Here is a 27,210-nt window from a genome sequence, read left to right as displayed (position 1 = left end):
CCCATTCCACGGGTTTCAACTACCCAGGTTTAAGGTATTCTTCCTTCAGCTAAAACATGCATGTGGAACCTAGAGTATGATCAACCATGTGATCGGGAGACGTGTTCAAATATGTCCCAGTTTTCGTACCCTGGTACTCGGGTGCAACATTCAAGACGCTTTACTAACACTCTCCCGACTTGGAGAGTCAGTCCCTTTAACCTCCTGTTTGGCCCAGTTTGCAATTTCTGCGGAAGATGAACAGGAATAGCGAGAACCAATGAGAGGCTAGCTGGAGGTGTCTGGACAGGCAAATTTAACTCTCATTTCCCACCAGGAAGAGGAATTAACCAAAGGCTCAGCGTGCCGTGCCGGAACCAGATTAGGGCCTGAAGCCATCCTGCGGTGTTGCGGCCAGCTCAAAAGAAAGCGAGTTGAAGAAAGGAGCTCAGGGGCACTGTAATTCACAAACCTGCAGAGTTATAAATGACAGCTATCGTCCAAAAATAGACTGAAGTAAGGCTGCCAAGAGGACTTGAAAGCGGGGCAGAATTGCAGGAAACCGATTTCAGGAGGTAGACTGGAATTGCATTGAAAGCATAGGAAAAGAGGCAGAACGTCCACAATGATGCACTTGGCCAAAAAGGGCGTATGCGTTTTTTCCTGAATATATTCAGGAAAAAACGCATACGCCCTTTTTGGCCAACCCAGCAAGCTTGCAAAGGAAATCTGCACTACAATGAAGTCTCACTTCCCCCCGGTCAAAAGGGCCATCTGAAAAAAGTGTAAAATCCAGAAAGGCAGGACAGGCCATGGAGAACTGGGAGCCTTGTTATGCTGATGGGCGGGATGTAAATTGCCAACAGACACTGGGGAGAAGTGTATGGTGTTTCCTGAAACATCTAAAAAACAAAGCAACAGAGCCTAGGGCACTTCCACTTATGGTCCTATAGCTTAGGGAAATTAAAATCAAAAAGAAACAGCCGCCCCAAAGTTTGGGACGCCTCTGTTTACAAGAACCTCATTTACCGTACAAGTTCAATATCACAGAAAGTGAAAAATGGATAAAGAACTTGTGGTACTTACGTACAATGCAGTATCACTCAGCAATGAAATCTATGTCATCAGGCCCGTAGCAGCATAATGAGTGGATTCAGGTACGATGATACTAACTGAAATAAGTCACACAGAAAAAGAAACATCATAAGATATCACTAATACACGGAATGTAAACTTGGCTACACAGGAACTGAATTACAGAACAGAACAGGGTCTCAAATATAGAAAACCAACTTATGCTTGCTTAAGGGTAAAGGTGAGTTGGGGTGCTGCATAAAACCAGAGATTGAAATGAGCACAGATAAAGTTCCTTAAGCCAAATATGGAATAGACAAGAGCTACTCCTTGCTCAACGAAATGGACTCAACACCGCATATTAAACGCCTAAGAATGTACCTGACTAGTAAGTATCTTAAAACCTATGGATTGCTATGTCTCCGAAAGAGAATCAAGCATGTGTACAGGGGCATAAACGCAGCAGTGATAGGATTGGAGAGGTTCGGTGAGCAAATGAAGACCCTTTGAAGTCATATTGCATGGTACCCATTCCACGGGTCTTAACTCTCCAGGTTTAACGTATTCTTCCTTCAGCTAAAACATGCATGTGGATCCCAGAGTATGATCAACCATGTGATCGGGAGACGTGTTCAAATATGTCTCAGTTTTCGTACCCTGGTACTCGGGTGCAACATTCCAGACGCTTTACTAACACTCTCCCGACTTGGAGAGTCAGCGCCTTTAACCTCCTGTTTGGCCCAGTTTGCAATTTCTGCGGAAGATGAACAGGAATAGCGAGAACCAATGAGAGGCTAGCTGGAGGTGTCTGGACGGGCAAATTTAACTCTCATTTCCCACCAGGAAGAGGAAATAACCAAAGGCTCAGCGTGCCGTGCCGGAACCAGATTAGGGCCTGAAGACATCCTGCGGTGTTGCGGCCAGGTCACAAGAAAGCGAGTTGAAGAAAGGAGCTCAGGGGCACTGTAATTCACAAACCTGCAGAGTTATAAATGACAGCTATCGTCCAAAAATAGACTGAAGTAAGGCTGCCAAGAGGACTTGAAAGCGGGGCAGAATTGCAGGAAACCGATTTCAGGAGGTAGACTGGAATTGCATTGAAAGCATAGGAAAAGAGGCAGAACGTCCACAATGATGCACTTGGCCAAAACGGGCGTATGCGTTTTTTCCTGAATATATTCAGGAAAAAACGCATACGCCCTTTTTGGCCAACCAAGCAAGCTTGCAAAGGAAATCTGCACTACAATGAAGTCTCACTTCCCCCGATCAAAAGGGCCATCTGAGAAAAGTGTAAAATCCAGAAAGGCAGGACAGGCCATGGAGAACTGGGAGCCTTGTTATGCTGATGGGCGGGATGTAAATTGCCAACAACCACTTGGGAGAAGTGTATGGTGTTTCCTGAAACATCTAAAAACAAAGCAACAGAGCCTAGGGCACTTCCGCTTATGGTCCTATAGCTTAGGGAAATTAAAATCAAAAAGACACAGCCACCCCAAAGTTTGGGACGCCTCCGTTTACAAGAACCTCGTTTACCGTACAAGTTCAATATCACAGAAAGTGAAAAATGCATAAAGAACTTGTGGTACTTACGTACAATGCAGTATCACTCAGCAGTGAAATCTATGTCATCAGGCCCGTAGCAGCATCATGAGTGGATTCAGGTACGATGATTCTAACTGAAATAAGTCACACAGAAAAAGAAACATCATAAGATATCACTAATACACGGAATGTACACTTGGCTACACAGGAACTGCATTCCAAAACAGAACAGGGTCTCAAATTTAGAAAACCAACTTATGCTTGCTTAAGGGGAAAGGTGAGTTGGGGTGCTGCATAAAACCAGAGATTGAAATGAGCACAGATAAAGTTCCTTAAGCCAAATATGGAATAAACAAGAGCTACTCCTTGCTCAACGAAATGGACACAAAACCCCATATTAAACGCCAAAGAATGCACCTGACTAGTAAGTATCTTAAAACCTATGGATTGCTATGTCTCCGAAAGAGAATCAAGCATGTGTACAGGGGCATAAACGCAGCAGTGATAGGATTGGAGAGGTTCGTGACCAAATGAAGACCCTTTGAAGTCATATTGCATGGTACCCATTCCACGGGTTTCAATTCTCCAGGTTTAAGGTATTCTTCCTTCAGCTAAAACATGCATGTGGAACCCAGAGTATGATCAACCATGTGAACGGGAGACGTGTTCAAATATGTCTCAGTTTTCCTCTCCTGGTACTCGGGTGCAACATTCCAGACGCTTTACTAACACTCTCCCGACTCGGAGAGTCAGTCCCTTTAACCTCCTGTTTGGCCCAGTTTGCAATTTCTGCGGAAGATGAACAGGAATAGCGAGAACCAATGAGAGGTTAGCTGGAGGTGTCTGGACGGGCAAATTTAACTCTCATTTCCCACCAGGAAGAGGAATTAACCAAAGGCTCAGCATGCCGGGCCGGAACCAGATTAGGGCCTGAAGACATACTGCGGTGTTGCGGCCAGGTCACAAGAAAGCGAGTTGAAGAAAGGAGCTCAGGGGCACTGTAATTCACAAACCTGCAGAGTTATAAATGACAGCTATCGTCCAAAAGTAGACTGAAGTAAGGCTGCCAAGAGGACTTGAAAGCGGGGCAGAATTGCAGGAAACCGATTTCAGGAGGTAGACTGGAATTGCATTGAAAGCATAGGAAAAGAGGCAGAATGTCCACAATGATGCACTTGGCCAAAAAGGGCGTATGCGTTTTTTCCTGAATATATTCAGGAAAAAACGCATACGCCCTTTTTGGCCAACCAAGCAAGCTTGCAAAGGAAATCTGCACTACAATGAAGTCTCACTTCCCCCCGGTCAAAAGGGCCATCTGAAAAAAGTGTAAAATCCAGAAAGGCAGGACAGGCCATGGAGAACTGGGAGCCTTGTTATGCTGATGGGCGGGATGTAAATTGCCAAGAACCACTTGGGAGAAGTGTATGGTGTTTCCTGAAACAACTAAAAAACAAAACAACAGAACCTAGGGCACTTCCACTTATGGTCCTATAGCTTAGGGAAATTAAAATGAAAAAGACACAGCCACCCCAAAGTTTAGAACGGCTCTGTTTACAAGAACCTCGTTTACAGTACAAGTTCAACATCGCAGAAAGTGAAAAATGGATAAAGAAGTTGTGGTATTTACTTACAAAGCAATATCACTCAGCAATGAAATCTGTGTCACAAGGCCCTTAGCATCACAATGAGTGGATTCAGGTATGATGATTCTAACTGAAATAAGTCACACAGAAAAAGAAACATCATAAGATATCACTAATACACGGAATGTAAACTTGGCTACACAGGAACTGCATTCCAAAACAGAACAGGGTCTCAAATTTAGAAAACCAACTTATGCTTGCTTAAGGGGAAAGGAGAGTTGGGGTGCTGCATAAAACCAGAGATTGAAATGAGCACAGATAAATTTCCTTAAGCCAAATATGGAATAGACAAGAGCTACTCCTTGCTCAGTGAAATGGACTCAAAACCCCATATTAAACGCCTAAGAATGTACCTGACTAGTAAGTATCTTAAAACCTATGGATTGCTATGTCTCCAAAAGAGAATCAAGCGTGTGTACAGGGGCATAAACGCAGCAGTGATAGGATTGGAGAGGTTCGGTGAGCAAATGAAGACCCTTTGAAGTCATATTGCATGGTACCCATTCCACGGGTTTCAACTACCCAGGTTTAAGGTATTCTTCCTTCAGCTAAAACATGCATGTGGAACCTAGAGTATGATCAACCATGTGATCGGGAGACGTGTTCAAATATGTCTCAGTTTTCCTCCCCTGGTACTCGGGTGCAACATTCCAGACGCTTTACTAACACTCTCCCGACTTGGAGAGTCAGTCCCTTTAACCTCCTGTTTGGCCCAGTTTGCAATTTCTGCGGAAGATGAACAGGAATAGCGAGAACCAATGAGAGGCTAGCTGGAGGTGTCTGGACGGGCAAATTTAACTCTCATTTCCCACCAGGAAGAGGAAATAACCAAAGGCTCAGCATGCCGGGCCGGAACCAGATTAGGGCCTGAAGCCATCCTGCGGTGTTGCGGCCAGCTCAAAAGAAAGCGAGTTGAACAAAGGAGCTCAGGGGCACTGTAATTCACAAACCTGCAGAGTTATAAATGACAGCTATCGTCCAAAAATAGACTGAAGTAAGGCTGCCAAGAGGACTTGAAAGCGGGGCAGAATTGCAGGAAACCGATTTCAGGAGGTAGACTGGAATTGCATTGAAAGCATAGGAAAAGAGGCAGAACGTCCACAATGATGCACTTGGACAAAAAGGGCGTATGCGTTTTTTCCTGAATATATTCAGGAAAAAACGCATACGCACTTTTTGGCCAACCAAGCAAGCTTGCAAAGGAAATCTGCACTACAATGAAGTCTCACTTCCCCCCGGTCAAAAGGGCCATCTGAAAAAAGTGTAAAATCCAGAAAGGCAGGACAGGCCATGGAGAACTGGGAGCCTTGTTATGCTGATGGGCGGGATGTAAATTGCCAACAGACACTGGGGAGAAGTGTATGGTGTTTTCTGAAACATCTAAAAAACAAAGCAACAGAACCTAGGGCACTTCCACTTACGGTCCTATAGCTTAGGGAAATTAAAATCAAAAAGACACAGCCACCCCAAAGTTTGGGACGCCTCCGTTTACAAGAACCTCGTTTACCGTACAAGTTCAATATCACAGAAAGTGAAAAATGGATAAAGAACTTGTGGTACTTACGTACAATGCAGTATCACTCAGCAATGAAATCTATGTCATCAGGCCCGTAGCAGCATAATGAGTGGATTCAGGTATGATGATTCTAACTGAAATAAGTCACACAGAAAAAGAAACATCATAAGATATCACTAATACACGGAATGTAAACTTGGCTACACAGACACTGCATTCCAAAACAGAACAGGGTCTCAAATTTAGAAGACCAACTTATGCTTGCTTAAGGGGAAAGGTGAGTTGGGGTGCTGCATAAAACCAGAGATTGAAATGAGCACAGATAAAGTTCCTTAAGCCAAATATGGAATAGACAACAGCTACTCCTTGCTCAACGAAATGGACTCAAAACCCCATATTAAACGCCTAAGAATGTACCTGACTAGTAAGTATCTTAAAACCTATGGATTGCTAGGTCTCCAAAAGAGAATCAAGCGTGTGTACAGGGGCATAAATGCAGCAGTGATAGGATTGGAGAGGTTCGGTGAGCAAATGAAGACCCTTTGAAGTCATATTGCATGGTACCCATTACACGGGTCTCAACTCTCCAGGTTTAAGGTATTCTTCCTTCAGCTAAGACATGCATGTGGAACCCAGAGTATGATCAACCATGTGAACGGGAGACGTGTTCAAATATGTCTCAGTTTTCCTCCCCTGGTACTCGGGTGCAACATTCCAGACGCTTTACTAACACTCTCCCCACTTGGAGAGTCAGTCCCTTTAACCTCCTGTTTGGCCCAGTTTGCAATTTCTGCGGAAGATGAACAGGAATAGCGAGAACAAATGAGAGGCTAGCTGGAGGTGTCTGGACGGGCAAATTTAACTCTCATTTCCCACCAGGAAGAGGAATTAACCAAAGGCTCAGCATGCCGTGCCGGAACCAGATTAGGGCCTGAAGCCATCTGCGGTGTTGCGGCCAGGTCACAAGAAAGCGAGTTGAAGAAAGGAGCTCAGGGGCACTGCAATTCACAAACCAGCAGAGTTATAAATGACAGCTATCGTCCAAAAATAGACTGAAGTAAGGCTGCCAAGAGGACTTGAAAGAGGGGCAGAATTGCAGGAAACCGATTTCAGGAGGTAGACAGGAATTGCATTTCAAGCATAGGAAAAGAGGCAGAACGTCCACAGTGATGCACTTGGCCAAAAAGGGCGTATGCGTTTTTTCCTGAATATATTCAGGAAAAAACGCATACGCCCTTTTTGGCCAACCAAGCAAGCTTGCAAAGGAAATCTGCACTACAATGAAGTCTCACTTCCCCCCGGTCAAAAGGGCCATCTGAAAAAAGGGTAAAATCCAGAAAGGCAGGACAGGACATGGAGAACTGGGAGCCTTGTTATGCTGATGGGCGGGATGTAAATTGCCAACCGCCACTCCGGAGAAGTGTATGGTGTTTCCTGAAACATCTAAAAAACAAAGCAACAGAGCCTAGTGCACTTCCACTTATGGTCCTATATCTTAGGGAAATTAAAATCAAAAAGACACAGCCACCCCAAAGTTTGGGACGCCTCTGTTTACAAGAACCTCGTTTACAATACAAGTTCAATATCACAGAAAGTGAAAAATGGATAAAGAAGTTGTGGTACTCATGTACAAAGCGATATCACTCAGCAATGAAATCTATGTCACAAGGCCCGTAGCAGCATAATGAGTGGATTCAGGTATGGTGATTCTAACTGAAATAAGTCACACAGAAAAAGAAACATCATAAGATATCAGTAATACATGAAATGTAAACTTGGCTACACAGGAACTGAATTACAGAACAGAACAGGGTCTCAAATTTAGAAAACCAACTTATGCTTGCTTAAGGGGAAAGGTGAGTTGGGGTGCTGCATAAAACCAGAGATTGAAATGAGCACAGATAAAGTTCCTTAAGCCAAATATGGAATAGACAAGAGCTACTCCTTGCTCAACGAAATGGACTCAACACCGCATATTAAACGCCTAAGAATGTACCTGACTAGTAAGTATCTTAAAACCTATGGATTGCTATGTCTCCGAAAGAGAATCAAGCATGTGTACAGGGGCATAAACGCAGCAGTGATAGGATTGGAGAGGTTCGTGAGCAAATGAAGACCCTTTGAAGTCATATTGCATGGTACCCATTCCACGGGTTTCAACTACCCAGGTTTAAGGTATTCTTCCTTCAGCTAAAACATGCATGTGGAACCTAGAGTATGATCAACCATGTGATCGGGAGACGTGTTCAAATATGTCTCAGTTTTCCTCCCCTGGTACTCGGGTGCAACATTCCAGATGCTTTACTAACACTCTCCGGACTTGGAGAGTCAGTCCTTTTAACCTCCTGTTTGGCGCAGTTTGCAATTTCTGCGGAAGATGAACAGGAATAGCGAGAACCAATGAGAGGCTAGCTGGAGGTGTCTGGACGGGCAAATTTAACTCTCATTTCCCCCCAGGAAGAGGAAATAACCAAAGGCTCAGCGTGCCGTACCGGAACCAGATTAGGGCCTGAAGCCATCCTGCGGTGTTGCAGCCAGCTCAAAAGAAAGCGAGTTGAAGAAAGGAGCTCAGGGGCACTGTAATTCACAAACCTGCAGAGTTATAAATGACAGCTATCATCCAAAAATAGAGTGAAGTAAGGCTGCCAAGAGAACTTGAAAGCGGGGCAGAATTGCAGGAAACCAATTTCAGGAGGTAGACTGGAATTGCATTGAAAGCATAGGAAAAGAGGCAGAACGTCCACAATGATGCACTTGGCCAAAAAGGGCATATGCGTTTTTTCCTGAATATATTCAGGAAAAAATGCATACGCCCTTTTTGGCCAACCAAGCTAACTTGCAAAGGAAATCTGCACTACAATGAAGTCTCACTTCTCCCCGGTCAAAAGGGCCATCTGAAAAAAGTGTAAAATCCAGAAAGGCAGGACAGGCCATGGAGAACTGGGAGCCTTGTTATGCTGATGGGCGGGATGTAAATTGCCAACAGACACTCAGGAGAAGTGTATGGTGTTTCCTGAAACATCTAAAAAACAAAGCAACAGAGCCTAGGGTACTTCCACTTATGGTCCTATAGCTTAGGGAAATTAAAATAAAAAAGACACAGCCACCCCAAAGTTTGGGACGCCTCCGTTTACAAGAACCTCATTTACCGTACAAGTTCAATATCACAGAAAGTGAAAAATGGATAAAGAACTTGTGGTACTTACGTACAATGCAGTATCACTCAGCAATGAAATCTATGTCATCAGGCCCTTAGCAGCATAATGAGTGGATTCAGGTACGATGATTCTAACTGAAATAAGTCACACAGAAAAAGAAACATCATAAGATATCACTAGTACACGGAATGTAAACTTGGCTACACAGGAATTGCATTCCAAAACAGAACAGGGTCTCAAATTTAGAAAACCAACTTATGCTTGCTTAAGGGGAAAGGTGAATTGGGGTGCTGCATAAAACCAGAGATTGAAATGAGCACAGATAAAGTTCCTTAAGCCAAATATGGAATAGACAAGAGCTACTCCTTGCTCAACGAAATGGACTCAAAACCCCATATTAAACGCCTAAGAATGTACCTGACTAGGAAGTATCTTAAACATATGGATTGCTATGTCTCCAAAAGAGAATCAAGCGTGTGTACAGGGGCATAAACGCAGCAGTGATAGGATTGGAGAGGTTCGGTGAGCAAATGAAGACCCTTTGAAGTCATATTGCATGGTACCCATTACACGGGTCTCAGCTCTCCAGGTTTAAGGTATTCTTCCTTCAGCTAAAACATGCATGTGGAACCCAGAGTATGATCAACCATGTGAACGGGAGACGTGTTCAAATATGTCTCCGTTTTCCTCCCCTGGTACTCGGGTGCAACATTCCAGACGCTTTACTAACACTCTCCCGACTTGGAGAGTCAGTCCCTGTAACCTCCTGTTTGGCCCAGTTTGCAATTTCTGCGGAAGATGAACAGGAATAGCGAGAACCAATGAGAGGCTAGCTGGAGGTGTCTGGACGGGCAAATTTAACTCTCATTTCCCACCAGGAAGAGGAATTAACCAAAGGCTCAGCATGCCGGGCCGGAACCAGATTAGGGCCTGAAGCCATCCTGCGGTGTTGCGGCCAGGTCACAAGAAAGCGAGTTGAAGAAAGGAGTTCAGAGGCACTGTAATTCACAAACCTGCAGAGTTATAAATGACAGCTATCGTCCAAAAATAGACTGAAGTAAGGCTGCCAAGAGGACTTGAAAGCGGGGCAGAATTGCAGGAAACCGATTTCAGGAGGTAGACTGGAATTGCATTGAAAGCATAGGAAAAGAGGCAGAACGTCCACAATGATGCACTTGGCCAAAAAGGGCGTATGCGTTTTTTCCTGAATATATTCAGGAAAAAACGCATATGCCCTTTTTGGCCAACCAAGCAAGCTTGCAAAGGAAATCTGCACTACAATGAAGTCTCACTTCCCCCCGGTCAAAAGGGCCATCTGAAAAAAGTGTAAAATCCAGAAAGGCAGGACAGGCCATGGAGAACTGGGAGCCTTGTTATGCTGATGGGCGGGATGTAAATTGCCAACAACCACTCGGGAGAAGTGTATGGTGTTTCCTGAAACATCTAAAAAACAAAGCAATAGAACCTAGGGCACTTCCACTTATGGTCCTATAGTTTAGGGAAATTAAAATCAAAAAGACACAGCCACCCCAAAGTTTGGATCGGCTCTGTTTACAAGAACCTCGTTTACAGTACAAGTTCAACATCGCAGAAAGTGAAAAATGGATAAAGAAGTTGTGGTATTTACTTACAAAGCAATATCACTCAGCAATGAAATCTGTGTCATCAGGCCCTTAGGAGCACAATGAGTGGATTCAGGTATGATGATTCTAACTGATATAAGTCACACAGAAAAAGAAACATCATAAGATATCAGTAATACACGGAATGTAAACTTGGCTACACAGGAACTGAATTACAGAACACAACAGGTTCTCAAATTTAGAAAACCAACTTATGCTTGCTTAAGGGGAAAGGTGAGTTGGGGTGCTGCATAAAACCAGAGATTGAAATGAGCACAGATAAAGTTCCTTAAGCCAAATATGGAATAGACAAGAGCTACTCCTTGCTCAACGAAATGGACTCAACACCGCATATTAAACGCCTAAGAATGTACCTGACTAGTAAGTATCTTAAAACCTACGGATTGCTATGTCTCCGAAAGAGAATCAAGCATGTGTACAGGGGCATAAATGCAGCAGTGATAGGATTGGAGAGGTTCGTGAGCAAATGAAGACCCTTTGAAGTCATATTGCATGGTACCCATTACACGGGTTTCAACTACCCAGGTTTAAGGTATTCTTCCTTCAGCTAAAACATGCATGTGGAACCTAGAGTATGATCAACCATGTGATAGGGAGACGTGTTCAAATATGTCTCAGTTTTCGTACCCTGGTACTCGGGTGCAACATTCCAGACGCTTTACTAACACTCTCCCCACTTGGAGAGTCAGTCCCTTTAACCTCCTGTTTGGCCCAGTTTGCAATTTCTGCGGAAGATGAACAGGAATAGCGAGAACCAATGAGAGGCTAGCTGGAGGTGTCTGGACGGGCAAATTTAACTCTCATTTCCCACCAGGAATAGGAATTAACCAAAGGCTCAGCGTGCCGTGCCGGAACCAGATTAGGGCCTGAAGCCATCCTGCGGTCTTGCGGCCAGGTCACAAGAAAGCGAGTTGAAGAAAGGAGCTCAGGGGCACTGTAATTCACAAACCTGCAGAGTTATAAATGACAGCTATCGTCCAAAAATAGACTGAAGTAAGGCTGCCAAGAGGACTTGAAAGCGGGGCAGAATTGCAGGAAACCGATTTCAGGAGGTAGACTGGAATTGCATTGAAAGCATAGGAAAAGAGGCAGAACGTCCACAATGATGCACTTGTCCAAAAAGGGCGTATGCGTTTTTTCCTGAATATATTCAGGAAAAAACGCATACGCCCTTTTTGGCCAACCAAGCAAGCTTGCAAAGGAAATCTGCACTACAATGAAGTCTCACTTCCCCCCGGTCAAAAGGGCCATCTGAAAAAAGTGTAAAATCCAGAAAGGCAGGACAGGCCATGGAGAACTGGGAGCCTTGTTATGCTGATGGGCGGGATGTAAATTGCCAACAACCACTTGGGAGAAGCGTATGGTGTTTCCTGAAACATCTAAAAACAAAGCAACAGAGCCTAGGGCACTTCTGCTTATGGTCCTATAGCTTAGGGAAATTAAAATCAAAAAGACACAGCCACCCCAAAGTTTTGGACGCCTCCGTTTACAAGAACCTCGTTTACCGTACAAGTTCAATATCACAGAAAGTGAAAAATGGATAAAGAACTTGTGGTACTTACGTACAATGCAGTATCACTCAGCAATGAAATCTATGTCATCAGGCCTGTAGCAGCATAATGAGTGGATTCAGGTACGATGATTCTAACTGAAATAAGTCACACAGAAAAAGAAACATCATAAGATATCACTAATACACGGAATGTAAACATGGCTACACAGGAACTGCATTCCAAAACAGAACAGGGTCTCAAATTTAGAAAACCAACTTATGCTTGCTTAAGGGGAAAGGTGAGTTGGGGTGCTGCATAAAACCAGAGATTGAAATGAGCACAGATAAAGTTCCTTAAGCCAAATATGGAATAGACAAGAGCTACTCCTAGCTCAACGAAATGGACACAAAACCCCATATTAAACGCCTAAGAATGCACCTGACTAGTAAGTATCTTAAAACCTATGGATTGCTATGTCTCCGAAAGAGAATCAAGCATGTGTACAGGGGCATAAACGCAGCAGTGATAGGATTGGAGAGGTTCGTGAGCAAATGAAGACCCTTTGAAGTCATATTGCATGGTACCCATTCCACGGGTTTCAACTCTCCAGTTTTAAGGTATTCTTCCTTCAGCTAAAACATGCATGTGGAACCCAGAGTATGATCAACCATGTGAACGGGAGACGTGTTCAAATATGTCTCAGTTTTCGTACCCTGGTACTCGGGTGCAACATTCCAGACGCTTTACTAACACTGTCCCGACTTGGAGAGTCAGTCCCTTTAACCTCCTGTTTGGCCCAGTTTGCAATTTCTGCGGAAGATGAACAGGAATATTGAGAAACAATGAGAGGCTAGCTGGAGGTGTCTGGACGGGCAAATTTAACTCTCATTTCCCACCAGGAAGAGGAATTAACCAAAGGCTCATCATGCCGTGCCAGAACCAGATTAGGGCCTGAAGGCATCCTGCGGTGTTGCGGCCAGGTCACAAGAAAGCGAGTTGAAGAAAGGAGCTCAGGGGCACTGTAATTCACAAACCTGCAGAGTTATAAATGACAGCTATCGTCCAAAAATAGACTGAAGTAAGGCTGCCAAGAGGACTTGAAAGCGGGGCAGAATTGCAGGAAACCGATTTCAGGAGGTAGACTGGAATTGCATTGAAAGCATAGGAAAAGAGGCAGAACGTCCACAGTGATGCACTTGGCCAAAAAGCGCGTATGCGTTTTTTCCTAAATATATTCAGGAAAAAACGCATACGCCCTTTTTGGCCAACCAAGCAAGCTTGCAAAGGAAATCTGCACTACAATGAAGTCTCACTTCCCCTCGGTCAAAAGGGCCATCTGAAAAAAGTGTAAAATCCAGAAAGGCAGGACAGGACATGGAGAACTGGGAGCCTTGTTATGCTGATGGGCGGGATGTAAATTGCCAACCGCCACTCCGGAGAAGTGTATGGTGTTTCCTGAAACATCTAAAAAACAAAGCAACAGAGCCTAGTGCACTTCCACTTATGGTCCTATAGCTTAGGGAAATTAAAATCAAAAAGACACAGCCACCCCAAAGTTTGGGACGCCTCTGTTTACAAGAACCTCGTTTACCATACAAGTTCAATATCACAGAAAGTGAAAAATGGATAAAGAAGTTGTGGTACTCATGTACAAAGCAATATCACTCAGCAATGAAATCTATGTCACCAGGCCCGTAGCAGCATAATGAGTGGATTCGGGTATGGTGATTCTAACTGAAATAAGTCACACAGAAAAAGAAACATCATAAGATATCAGTAATACACGAAATGTAAACTTGGCTACACAGGAACTGAATTACAGAACAGAACAGGGTCTCAAATTTAGAAAACCAACTTATGCTTGCTTAAGGGGAAAGGTGAGTTGGGGTGCTGCATAAAACCAGAGATTGAAATGAGCACAGATAAAGTTCCTTAAGCCAAATATGGAATAGACAAGAGCTACTCCTTGCTCAACGAAATGGACTCAACACCGCATATTAAACGCCTAAGAATGTACCTGACTAGTAAGTATCTTAAAACCTATGGATTGCTATGTCTCCGAAAGAGAATCAAGCATGTGTACAGGGGCATAAACGCAGCAGTTATAGGATTGGAGAGGTTCGTGAGCAAATGAAGACCCTTTGAAGTCATATTGCATGGTACCCATTCCACGGGTTTCAACTACCCAAGTTTAAGGTATTCTTCCTTCAGGTAAAACATGCATGTGGAACCTAGAGTATGATCAACCATGTGATCGGGAGACGTGTTCAAATATGTCTCAGTTTTCGTACCATGGTACTCGGGTGCAACATTCCAGACGCTTTACTAACACTCTCCCCACTTGGAGAGTCAGTCCCTTTAACCTCCTGTTTGGCCCAGTTTGCAGTTTCTGTGGAAGATGAACAGGAATAGTGAGAACCAATGAGAGACTAGCTGGAGGTGTCTAGATGGGCAAATTTAACTCTCATTTCCCACCAGGAAGAGGAATTAACCAAAGGCTCAGCGTGACGTGCCGGAACCAGATTAGGGCCTGAAGACATCCTGCGGTGTTGCGGCCAGCTCACAAGAAAGTGAGTTGAAGAAAGGAGCTCAGGGGCACTGTAATTCACAAACCTGCAGAGTTATAAATGACAGCTATCGTCCAAAAATACAGTGAAGTAAGGCTGCCAAGAGGACTTGAAAGCGGGGCAGAATTGCAGGAAACCGATTTCAGGAGGTAGACTGGAATTGCATTGAAAGCATAGGAAAAGAGGCAGAACGTCCACAATGATGCACTTGGCCAAAAAGTGCATATGCGTTTTTTCCTGAATATATTCAGGAAAAAACGCATACGCCCTTTTTGGCCAACCAAGCAAGCTTGCAAAGGAAATCTGCACTACAATGAAGTCTCACTTCCCCCCGGTCAAAAGGGCCATCTGAAAAAAGTGTAAAATCCAGAAAGGCAGGACAGGCCATGGAGAACTGGGAGCCTTGTTATGCTGATGGGCGGGATGTAAATTGCCAACAGACACTCGGGAGAAGTGTATGGTGTTTCCTGAAACATCTAAAAAACAAAGCAACAGAGCCTAGGGCACTTCCACTTATGGTCCTATAGCTTAGGGAAATTAAAATCAAAAAGACACAGCCACCCCAAAGTTTGGGACGCCTCTGTTTACAAGAACCTCGTTTACCGTACAAGTTCAATATCACAGAAACTGAAAAATGGATAAAGAACTTGTGGTACTTACGTACAATGCAGTATCACTCAGCAATGAAATCTATGTCATCAGGCCCGTAGCAGCATAATGAGTGGATTCAGGTATGATGATTCTAACTGAAATAAGTCACACAGAAAAAGAAACATCATAAGATATCAGTAATACACGGAATGTAAACTTGGCTACACAGGAACTGAATTACAGAACAGAACAGGGTCTCAAATTTAGAAAACCAACTTATGCTTGCTTAAGGGGAAAGGTGAGTTGGGGTGCTGCATAAAACCAGAGATTGAAATGAGCACAGATAAAGTTCCTTAAGCCAAATATGGAATAGACAAGAGCTACTCCTTGCTCAACGAAATGGACTCAACACCGCATATTAAACGCCTAAGAATGTACCTGACTAGTAAGTATCTTAAAACCTACGGATTGCTATGTCTCCGAAAGAGAATCAAGCATGTGTACAGGGGCATAAATGCAGCAGTGATAGGATTGGAGAGGTTCGTGAGCAAATGAAGACCCTTTGAAGTCATATTGCATGGTACCCATTACACGGGTTTCAACTACCCAGGTTTAAGGTATTCTTCCTTCAGCTAAAACATGCATGTGGAACCTAGAGTATGATCAACCATGTGATAGGGAGACGTGTTCAAATATGTCTCAGTTTTCGTACCTTGGTACTCGGGTGCAACATTCCAGACGCTTTACTAACACTCTCCCCACTTGGAGAGTCAGTCCCTTTAACCTCCTGTTTGGCCCAGTTTGCAATTTCTGCGGAAGATGAACAGGAATAGCGAGAACCAATGAGAGGCTAGCTGGAGGTGTCTGGACGGGCAAATTTAACTCTCATTTCCCACCAGGAAGAGGAATTAACCAAAGGCTCAGCGTGCCGTGCCGGAACCAGATTAGGGCCTGAAGCCATCCTGCGGTGTTGCGGCCAGGTCACAAGAAAGCGAGTTGAAGAAAGGAGCTCAGGGGCACTGTAATTCACAAACCTGCAGAGTTATAAATGACAGCTATCGTCCAAAAATAGACTGAAGTAAGGCTGCCAAGAGGACTTGAAAGCGGGGCAGAATTGCAGGAAACCGATTTCAGGAGGTAGACTGGAATTGCATTGAAAGCATAGGAAAAGAGGCAGAACGTCCACAATGATGCACTTGGCCAAAAAGGGCGTATGCGTTTTTTCCTGAATATATTCAGGAAAAAACGCATACGCCCTTTTTGGCCAACCAAGCAAGCTTGCAAAGGAAATCTGCACTACAATGAAGTCTCACTTCCCCCCGGTCAAAAGGGCCATCTGAAAAAAGTGTAAAATCCAGAAAGGCAGGACAGGCCATGGAGAACTGGGAGCCTTGTTATGCTGATGGGCGGGATGTAAATTGCCAACAACCACTTGGGAGAAGCGTATGGTGTTTCCTGAAACATCTAAAAACAAAGCAACAGAGCCTAGGGCACTTCTGCTTATGGTCCTATAGCTTAGGGAAATTAAAATCAAAAAGACACAGCCACCCCAAAGTTTGGGACGCCTCCGTTTACAAGAACCTCGTTTACCGTACAAGTTCAATATCACAGAAAGTGAAAAATGGATAAAGAACTTGTGGTACTTACGTACAATGCAGTATCACTCAGCAATGAAATCTATGTCATCAGGCCCGTAGCAGCATAATGAGTGGATTCAGGTACGATGATTCTAACTGAAATAAGTCACACAGAAAAAGAAACATCATAAGATATCACTAATACACGGAATGTAAACATGGCTACACAGGAACTGCATTCCAAAACAGAACAGGGTCTCAAATTTAGAAAACCAACTTATGCTTGCTTAAGGGGAAAGGTGAGTTGGGGTGCTGCATAAAACCAGAGATTGAAATGAGCACAGATAAAGTTCCTTAAGCCAAATATGGAATAGACAAGAGCTACTCCTAGCTCAACGAAATGGACACAAAACCCCATATTAAACGCCTAAGAATGCACCTGACTAGTAAGTATCTTAAAACCTATGGATTGCTATGTCTCCGAAAGAGAATCAAGCATGTGTACAGGGGCATAAACGCAGCAGTGATAGGATTGGAGAGGTTCGTGAGCAAATGAAGACCCTTTGAAGTCATATTGCATGGTACCCATTCCACGGGTTTCAACTCTCCAGTTTTAAGGTATTCTTCCTTCAGCTAAAACATGCATGTGGAACCCAGAGTATGATCAACCATGTGAACGGGAGACGTGTTCAAATATGTCTCAGTTTTCGTACCCTGGTACTCGGGTGCAACATTCCAGACGCTTTACTAACACTCTCCCGACTTGGAGAGTCAGTCCCTTTAACCTCCTGTTTGGCCCAGTTTGCAATTTCTGCGGAAGATGAACAGGAATATTGAGAAACAATGAGAGGCTAGCTGGAGGTGTCTGGACGGGCAAATTTAACTCTCATTTCCCACCAGGAAGAGGAATTAACCAAAGGCTCATCATGCCGTGCCAGAACCAGATTAGGGCCTGAAGGCATCCTGCGGTGTTGCGGCCAGGTCACAAGAAAGCGAGTTGAAGAAAGGAGCTCAGGGGCACTGTAATTCACAAACCTGCAGAGTTATAAATGACAGCTATCGTCCAAAAATAGACTGAAGTAAGGCTGCCAAGAGGACTTGAAAGCGGGGCAGAATTGCAGGAAACCGATTTCAGGAGGTAGACTGGAATTGCATTGAAAGCATAGGAAAAGAGGCAGAACGTCCACAATGATGCACTTGGCCAAAAAGGGCGTATGCGTTTTTTCCTGAATATATTCAGGAAAAAACGCATACGCCCTTTTTGGCCAACCAAGCAAGCTTGCAAAGGAAATCTGCACTACAATGAAGTCTCACTTCCCCCCGGTCAAAAGGGCCATCTGAAAAAAGTGTAAAATCCAGAAAGGCAGGACAGGCCATGGAGAACTGGGAGCCTTGTTATGCTGATGGGCGGGATGTAAATTGCCAAGAACCACTTGGGAGAAGTGTATTGTGTTTCCTGAAACAACTAAAAAACAAAGCAACAGAACCTAGGGCACTTCCACTTATGGTCCTATAGCTTAGGGAAATTAAAATGAAAAAGACACAGCCACCCCAAAGTTTGGAACGGCTCTGTTTACAAGAACCTCGTTTACAGTACAAGTTCAACATCGCAGAAAGTGAAAAATGGATAAAGAAGTTGTGGTATTTACTTACAAAGCAATATCACTCAGCAATGAAATCTGTGTCATCAGGCCCTTAGCAGCACAATGAGTGGATTCAGGTATGATGATTCTAACTGAAATAAGTCACACAGAAAAAGAAACATCATAAGATATCACTAATACACGGAATGTAAACTTGGCTACACAGGAACTGCATTCCAAAACAGAACAGGGTCTCAAATTTAGAAAACCAACTTATGCTTGCTTAAGGGGACAGGTGAGTTGGGGTGCTGCATAAAACCAGAGATTGAAATGAGCACAGATAAAGTTCCTTAAGCCAAATATGGAATAGACAAGAGCTACTCCTTGCTCAACGAAATGGACTCAAAACCCCATATTAAACGCCTAAGAATGTACATGACTAGTAAGTATCTTAAAACCTATGGATTGCTATGTCTCCAAAAGAGAATCAAGCGTGTGTACAGGGGCATAAACGCAGCAGTAATAGGATTGGAGAGGTTCGGTGAGCAAATGAAGACCCTTTGAAGTCATATTGCATGGTACCCATTCCACGGGTTTCAACTCTCCAGTTTTAAGGTATTCTTCCTTCAGCTAAAATATGCATGTGGAACCCAGAGTATGATCAACCATGTGAACGGGAGACGTGTTCAAATATGTCTCAGTTTTCCTACCCTGGTACTCGGGTGCAACATTCCAGACGCTTTACTAACACTCTCCCGAATTGGAGAGTCAGTCCCTTTAACCTCCTGTTTGGCCCAGTTTGCAATTTCTGCGGAAGATGAACAGGAATAGCGAGAACCAATGAGAGACTAGCTGGAGGTGTCTGGACGGGCAAATTTAACTCTCATTTCCCACCAGGAAGAGGAATTAACCAAAGGCTCAGCATGCCGGGCCGGAACCAGATTAGGGCCTGAAGACATCCTGCGGTGTTGCGGCCAGGTCACAAGAAAGCGAGTTGAAGAAAGGAGCTCAGGGGCACTGTAATTCACAAACCTGCAGAGTTATAAATGACAGCTATCGTCCAAAAATAGACTGAAGTAAGGCTGCCAAGAGGACTTGAAAGCAGGGCAGAATTGCAGGAAACCGATTTCAGGAGGTAGACTGGAATTGCATTGAAAGCATAGGAAAAGAGGCAGAACGTCCACAATGATGCACTTGGCCAAAAAGGGTGTATGCGTTTTTTCCTGAATATATTCAGGAAAAAACGCATACGCCCTTTTTGGCCAACCAAGCAAGCTTGCAAAGGAAATCTGCACTACAATGAAGTCTCACTTCCCCCCGGTCAAAAGGGCCATCTGAAAAAAGTGTAAAATCCAGAAAGGCAACAGGCCATTGAGAACTGGGAGCCTTGTTATGCTGATGGGCAAGATGTAAATTGCCAACAGACACTCAGGAGAAGTGTATGGTGTTTCCTGAAACATCTAAAAAACAAAGCAACAGAGCCTAGGGCACTTCCACTTATGGTCCTATAGCTTAGGGAAATTAAAATCAAAAACACACAGCCATCCCAAAGTTTGGGACGCCTCCGTTTACAAGAACCTCGTTTACCATACAAGTTCAATATCACAGAAAGTGAAAAATGGATAAAGAACTTGTGGTACTTACGTACAATGCAGTATCACTCAGCAATGAAATCTATGTCATCAGGCCCGTAGCAGCATAATGAGTGGATTCAGGTACGATGATTCTAACTGAAATAAGTCACACAGAAAAAGAAACATCATAAGATATCACTAATACACGGAATGTAAACTTGGCTACACAGGAACTGCATTCCAAAACAGAACAGGGTCTCAAATTTAGAAAACCAACTTATGCTTGCTTAAGGGGAAAGGTGAGTTGGGGTGCTGCATAAAACCAGAGATCGAAATGAGCACAGATAAAGTTCCTTAAGCCAAATATGGAATAGACAAGAGCTACTCCTTGCTCAACGAAATGGACTCAACACCCCATATTAAACGCCTAAGAATGTACCTGACTAGTAAGTATCTTAAAACCTATGGATTGCTATGTCTCCAAAAGAGAATCAAGCGTGTGTACAGGGGCATAAACGCAGCAGTGACAGGATTGGAGAGGTTCGGTGAGCAAATGAAGACCCTTTGAAGTCTTATTGCATGGTACCCATTACACGGGTCTCAACTCTCCAGGTTTAAGGTATTCTTCCTTCAGCTAAAACATGCATGTGGAACCCAGAGTATGATCAACCATGTGAACGGGAGACGTGTTCAAATATGTCTCAGTTTTCCTCCCCTGGTACTCGGGTGCAACATTCCAGACGCTTTACTAACACTCTCCCGACTTGGAGAGTCAGTCCCTTTAACCTCCTGTTTGGCCCAGTTTGCAATTTCTGCGGAAGATGAACAGGAATAGCGAGAACCAATGAGAGGCTAGCTGGAGGTGTCTGGACGGGCAAATTTAACTCTCATTTCCCACCAGGAAGAGGAAATAACCAAAGGCTCAGCGTGCCGTACCGGAACCAGATTAGGGCCTGAAGCCATCCTGCGGTGTTGCGGCCAGCTCAAAAGAAAGCGAGTTGAAGAAAGGAGCTCAGGGGCACTGTAATTCACAAACCTGCAGAGTTATAAATGACAGCTATCGTCCAAAAATATACTGAAGTAAGGCTGCCAAGAGGACTTGAAAGCGGGGCAGAATTGCTGGAAACCGATTTCAGGAGGTAGACTGGAATTGCATTGAAAGCATAGGAAAAGAAGCAGAACGTCCACAGTGATGCACTTGGCCAAAAAGGGCGTATGCGTTTTTTCCTAAATATATTCAGGAAAAAACGCATACGCCCTTTTTGGCCAACCAAGCAAGCTTGCAAAGGAAATCTGCACTACAATGAAGTCTCACTTCCCCTCGGTCAAAAGGGCCATCTGAAAAAAGTGTAAAATCCAGAAAGGCAGGACAGGACATGGAGAACTGGGAGCCTTGTTATGCTGATGGGCGGGATGTAAATTGCCAACCGCCACTCCGGAGAAGTGTATGGTGTTTCCTGAAACATCTAAAAAACAAAGCAACAGAGCCTAGTGCACTTCCACTTATGGTCCTATAGCTTAGGGAAATTAAAATCAAAAAGACACAGCCACCCCAAAGTTTGGGACGCCTCCGTTTACAAGAACCTCATTTACCGTACAAGTTCAATATCACAGAAAGTGAAAAATGGATAAAGAACTTGTGGTACTTACGTACAATGCAGTATCACTCAGCAATGAAATCTATGTCATCAGGCCCGTAGCAGCATAATGAGTGGATTCAGGTACGATGATTCTAACTGAAATAAGTCACACAGAAAAAGAAACATCATAAGATATCACTAATACACGGAATGTAAACTTGGCTACACAGGAACTGCATTCCAAAACAGAACAGGGTCTCAAATTTAGAAAACCAACTTATGCTTGCTTAAGGGGAAAGGTGAGTTGGGGTGCTGCATAAAACCAGAGATTGAAATGAGCACAGATAAAGTTCCTTAAGCCAAATATGGAATAGACAAGAGCTACTCCTAGCTCAACGAAATGGACACAAAACCCCATATTAAACGCCTAAGAATGCACCTGACTAGTAAGTATCTTAAAACCTATGGATTGCTATGTCTCCGAAAGAGAATCAAGCATGTGTACAGGGGCATAAACGCAGCAGTGATAGGATTTGAGAGGTTCGTGAGCAAATGAAGACCCTTTGAAGTCATATTGCATGGTACCCATTACACGGGTTTCAACTCTCCAGTTTTAAGGTATTCTTCCTTCAGCTAAAACAAGCATGTGGAACCCAGAGTATGATCAACCATGTGAACGGGAGACGTGTTCAAATATGTCTCAGTTTTCCTCCCCTGGTACTCGGGTGCAACATTCCAGACGCTTTACTAACACTCTCCCGACTTGGAGAGTCAGTCCCTTTAACCTCCTGTTTGGCCCAGTTTGCAATTTCTGCGGAAGATGAACAGGAATAGCGAGAACCAATGAGAGGCTAGCTGGAGGTGTCTGGACGGGCAAATTTAACTCTCATTTCCCACCAGGAAGAGGAATTAACCAAAGGCTCATCATGCTGTGCCAGAACCAGTTTAGGGCCTGAAGGCATCCTGCGGTGTTGCGGCCAGGTCACAGGAAAGCGAGTTGAAGAAAGGAGCTCAGGGGCACTGTAATTCACAAACCTGCAGAGTTATAAATGACAGCTATCGTCCAAAAATAGACTGAAGTAAGGCTGCCAAGAGGACTTGAAAGCGGGGCAGAATTGCAGGAAACCGATTTCAGGAGGTAGACTGGAATTGCATTGAAAGCATAGGAAAAGAGGCAGAACGTCCACAATGATGCACTTGGCCAAAAAGGGCGTATGCGTTTTTTCCTGAATATATTCAGGAAAAAACGCGTACGCCCTTTTTGGCCAACCAAGCAAGCTTGCAAAGGAAATCTGCACTACAATGAAGTCTCACTTCCCCCCGGTCAAAAGGGCCATCTGAAAAAAGTGTAAAATCCAGAAAGGCAGGACAGGCCATGGAGGACTGGGAGCCTTGTTATGCTGATGGGCGGGATGTAAATTGCCAAGAACCACTCGGGAGAAGTGTATGGTGTTTCCTGAAACATCTAAAAAACAAAGCAACAGAGCCTAGGGCACTTCCACTTATGGTCCTATAGCTTAGGGAAATTAAAATCAAAAACACACAGCCATCCCAAAGTTTGGGACGCCTCCGTTTACAAGAACCTCGTTTACCGTACAAGTTCAATATCACAGAAAGTGAAAAATGGATAAAGAACTTGTGGTACTTACGTACAATGCAGTATCACTCAGCAATGAAATCTATGTCATCAGGCCCGTAGCAGCATAATGAGTGGATTCAGGTACGATGATTCTAACTGAAATAAGTCACACAGAAAAAGAAACATCATAAGATATCACTAATACACGGAATGTAAACTTGGCTACACAGGAACTGCATTCCAAAACAGAACAGGGTCTCAAATTTAGAAAACCAACTTATGCTTGCTTAAGGGGAAAGGTGAGTTGGGGTGCTGCATAAAACCAGAGATTGAAATGAGCACAGATAAAGTTCCTTAAGCCAAATATGGAATAGACAAGAGCTACTCCTAGCTCAACGAAATGGACACAAAACCCCATATTAAACGCCTAAGAATGCACCTGACTAGTAAGTATCTTAAAACCTATGGATTGCTATGTCTCCGAAAGAGAATCAAGCATGTGTACAGGGGCATAAACGCAGCAGTGATAGGATTTGAGAGGTTCGTGAGCAAATGAAGACCCTTTGAAGTCATATTGCATGGTACCCATTACACGGGTTTCAACTCTCCAGTTTTAAGGTATTCTTCCTTCAGCTAAAACAAGCATGTGGAACCCAGAGTATGATCAACCATGTGAACGGGAGACGTGTTCAAATATGTCTCAGTTTTCCTCCCCTGGTACTCGGGTGCAACATTCCAGACGCTTTACTAACACTCTCCCGACTTGGAGAGTCAGTCCCTTTAACCTCCTGTTTGGCCCAGTTTGCAATTTCTGCGGAAGATGAACAGGAATAGCGAGAACCAATGAGAGGCTAGCTGGAGGTGTCTGGACGGGCAAATTTAACTCTCATTTCCCACCAGGAAGAGGAATTAACCAAAGGCTCATCATGCTGTGCCAGAACCAGTTTAGGGCCTGAAGGCATCCTGCGGTGTTGCGGCCAGGTCACAGGAAAGCGAGTTGAAGAAAGGAGCTCAGGGGCACTGTAATTCACAAACCTGCAGAGTTATAAATGACAGCTATCGTCCAAAAATAGACTGAAGTAAGGCTGCCAAGAGGACTTGAAAGCGGGGCAGAATTGCAGGAAACCGATTTCAGGAGGTAGACTGGAATTGCATTGAAAGCATAGGAAAAGAGGCAGAACGTCCACAATGATGCACTTGGCCAAAAAGGGCGTATGCGTTTTTTCCTGAATATATTCAGGAAAAAACGCGTACGCCCTTTTTGGCCAACCAAGCAAGCTTGCAAAGGAAATCTGCACTACAATGAAGTCTCACTTCCCCCCGGTCAAAAGGGCCATCTGAAAAAAGTGTAAAATCCAGAAAGGCAGGACAGGCCATGGAGGACTGGGAGCCTTGTTATGCTGATGGGCGGGATGTAAATTGCCAAGAACCACTCGGGAGAAGTGTATGGTGTTTCCTGAAACATCTAAAAAACAAAGCAACAGAGCCTAGGGCACTTCCACTTATGGTCCTATAGCTTAGGGAAATTAAAATCAAAAACACACAGCCATCCCAAAGTTTGGGACGCCTCCGTTTACAAGAACCTCGTTTACCGTACAAGTTCAATATCACAGAAAGTGAAAAATGGATAAAGAACTTGTGGTACTTACGTACAATGCGGTATCACTCAGCAATGAAATCTATGTCATCAGGCCCGTAGCAGCATAATGAGTGGATACAGGTACGATGATTCTAACTGAAATAAGTCACACAGAAAAAGAAACATCATAAGATATCACTAATACACGGAATGTAAACTTGGCTACACAGGAACTGCATTCCAAAACAGAACAGGGTCTCAAATTTAGAAAACCAACTTATGCTTGCTTAAGGGGAAAGGTGAGTTGGGGTGCTGCATAAAACCAGAGATCGAAATGAACACAGATAAAGTTCCTTAAGCCAAATATGGAATAGACAAGAGCTACTCCTTGCTCAACGAAATGGACTCAACACCCCATATTAAACGCCTAAGAATGTACCTGACTAGTAAGTATCTTAAAACCTATGGATTGCTATGTCTCCAAAAGAGAATCAAGCGTGTGTACAGGGGCATAAACGCAGCAGTGATAGGATTGGAGAGGTTCGGTGAGCAAATGAAGACCCTTTGAAGTCATATTGCATGGTACCCATTACACGGGTCTCAACTCTCCAGGTTTAAGGTATTCTTCCTTCAGCTAAAACATGCATGTGGAACCCAGAGTATGATCAACCATGTGAACGGGAGACGTGTTCAAATATGTCTCAGTTATCCTCCCCTGGTACTCGGGTGCAACATTCCAGACGCTTTACTAACACTCTCCCGACTTGGAGAGTCAGTCCCTTTAACCTCCTGTTTGGCCCAGTTTGCAGTTTCTGTGGAAGATGAACAGGAATAGCGAGAACCAATGAGAGACTAGCTGGAGGTGTCTGGATGGGCAAATTTAACTCTCATTTCCCACCAGGAAGAGGAATTAACCAAAGGCTCAGCGTGCCGTGCCGGAACCAGATTAGGGCCTGAAGACATCCTGCGGTGTTGCGGCCAGGTCACAAGAAAGCGAGTTGAAGAAAGGAGCTCAGGGGCACTGTAATTCACAAACCTGCAGAGTTATAAATGACAGCTATCGTCCAAAAATAGACTGAAGTAAAGCTGCCAAGAGGACTTGAAAGCGGGGCAGAATTGCAGGAAACCGATTTCAGGAGGTAGACTGGAATTGCATTGAAAGCATAGGAAAAGAGGCAGAACGTCCACAATGATGCACTTGGCCAAAAAGGGCGTATGCGTTTTTTCCTGAATATATTCAGGAAAAAACGCATACGCCCTTTTTGGCCAACCAAGCAAACTTGTAAAGGAAATCTGCACTACAATGAAGTCTCACTTCCCCCCGGTCAAAAGGGCCATCTGAAAAAAGTGTAAAATCCAGAAAGGCAGGACAGGCCATGGAGAACTGGGAGCCTTGTTATGCTGATGGGCGGGATGTAAATTGCCAACAGACACTTGGGAGAAGTGTATGGTGTTTCCTGAAACATCTAAAAAACAAAGCAACAGAGCCTAGGGCACTTCCACTTATGGTCCTATAGCTTAGGGAAATTAAAATCAAAAAGACACAGCCACCCCAAAGTTTGGAACGGCTCTGTTTACAAGAAACTCGTTTACAGTACAAGTTCAACATCGCAGAAAGTGAAAAATGGATAAAGAAGTTGTGGTATTTACTTACAAAGCAATATCACTCAGCAATGAAATCTGTGTCATCAGGCCCTTAGCAGCACAATGAGTGGATTCAGGTATGATGATTCTAACTGAAATAAGTCACACAGAAAAAGAAACATCATAAGATATCAGTAATACATGGAATGTAAACTTGGCTACACAGGAACTGAATTACAGAACAGAACAGGGTCTCAAATTTAGAAAACCAACTTATGCTTGCTTAAGGGGAAAGGTGAGTTGGGGTGCTGCATAAAACCAGAGATTGAAATGAGCACAGATAAAGTTCCTTAAGCCAAATATGGAATAGACAAGAGCTACTCCTTGCTCAACGAAATGGACTCAACACCGCATATTAAACGCCTAAGAATGTACCTGACTAGTAAGTATCTTAAAACCTATGGATTGCTATGTCTCCGAAAGAGAATCAAGCATGTGTACAGGGGCATAAATGCAGCAGTGATAGGATTGGAGAGGTTCGTGAGCAAATGAAGACCCTTTGAAGTCATATTGCATTGTACCCATTACACGGGTCTCAACTCTCCAGGTTTAAGGTATTGTTCCTTCAGCTAAAACATGCATGTGGAACCTAGAGTATGATCAACCATGTGATTGGGAGACGTGTTCAAATATGTCTCAGTTTTCGTACCCTGGTACTCGGGTGCAACATTCCAGACGCTTTACTAACACTCTCCCGACTTGGAGAGTCAGTCCCTTTAACCTCCTGTTTGGCCCAGTTTGCAATTTCTGCGGAAGATGAACAGGAATAGCGAGAACCAATGAGAGGCTAGCTGGAGGTGTCTGGACGGGCAAATTTAACTCTCATTTCCCACCAGGAAGAGGAATTAACCAAAGGCTCAGCGTGCCGTGCCGGAACCAGATTAGGGC

The 27,210-nt window shown here is 44.0% G+C and overlaps 1 long non-coding RNA gene across 2 annotated transcripts in view; it reads right to left on the bottom strand.

The window, feature by feature from the left end:
* LOC307181253 overlaps positions 1 to 27,210 on the bottom strand; it is a 325,092-nt gene that overhangs the window by 205,611 nt on the left and 92,271 nt on the right. The window contains exon 1 of one of the 2 annotated variants that reach the window (XR_013826227.1): positions 24,749 to 24,814. The exons of the other annotated variant lie outside the window; for it this stretch is intronic. This is a non-coding gene — a long non-coding RNA (uncharacterized lncRNA). Of the gene's footprint in view, positions 1 to 24,748; positions 24,815 to 27,210 lie in introns of those variants that run through there. 2 annotated transcript variants of the gene reach the window in all.

Source organism: Stenella coeruleoalba (assembly GCF_951394435.1).
Source record: "Stenella coeruleoalba genome assembly, contig: scaffold_204, whole genome shotgun sequence".
Lineage (NCBI taxonomy): Eukaryota > Metazoa > Chordata > Mammalia > Artiodactyla > Delphinidae > Stenella > Stenella coeruleoalba.
Note: the sequence above shows the minus strand (reverse complement) of the source record. Positions and strands in the feature narration are given on the sequence as shown.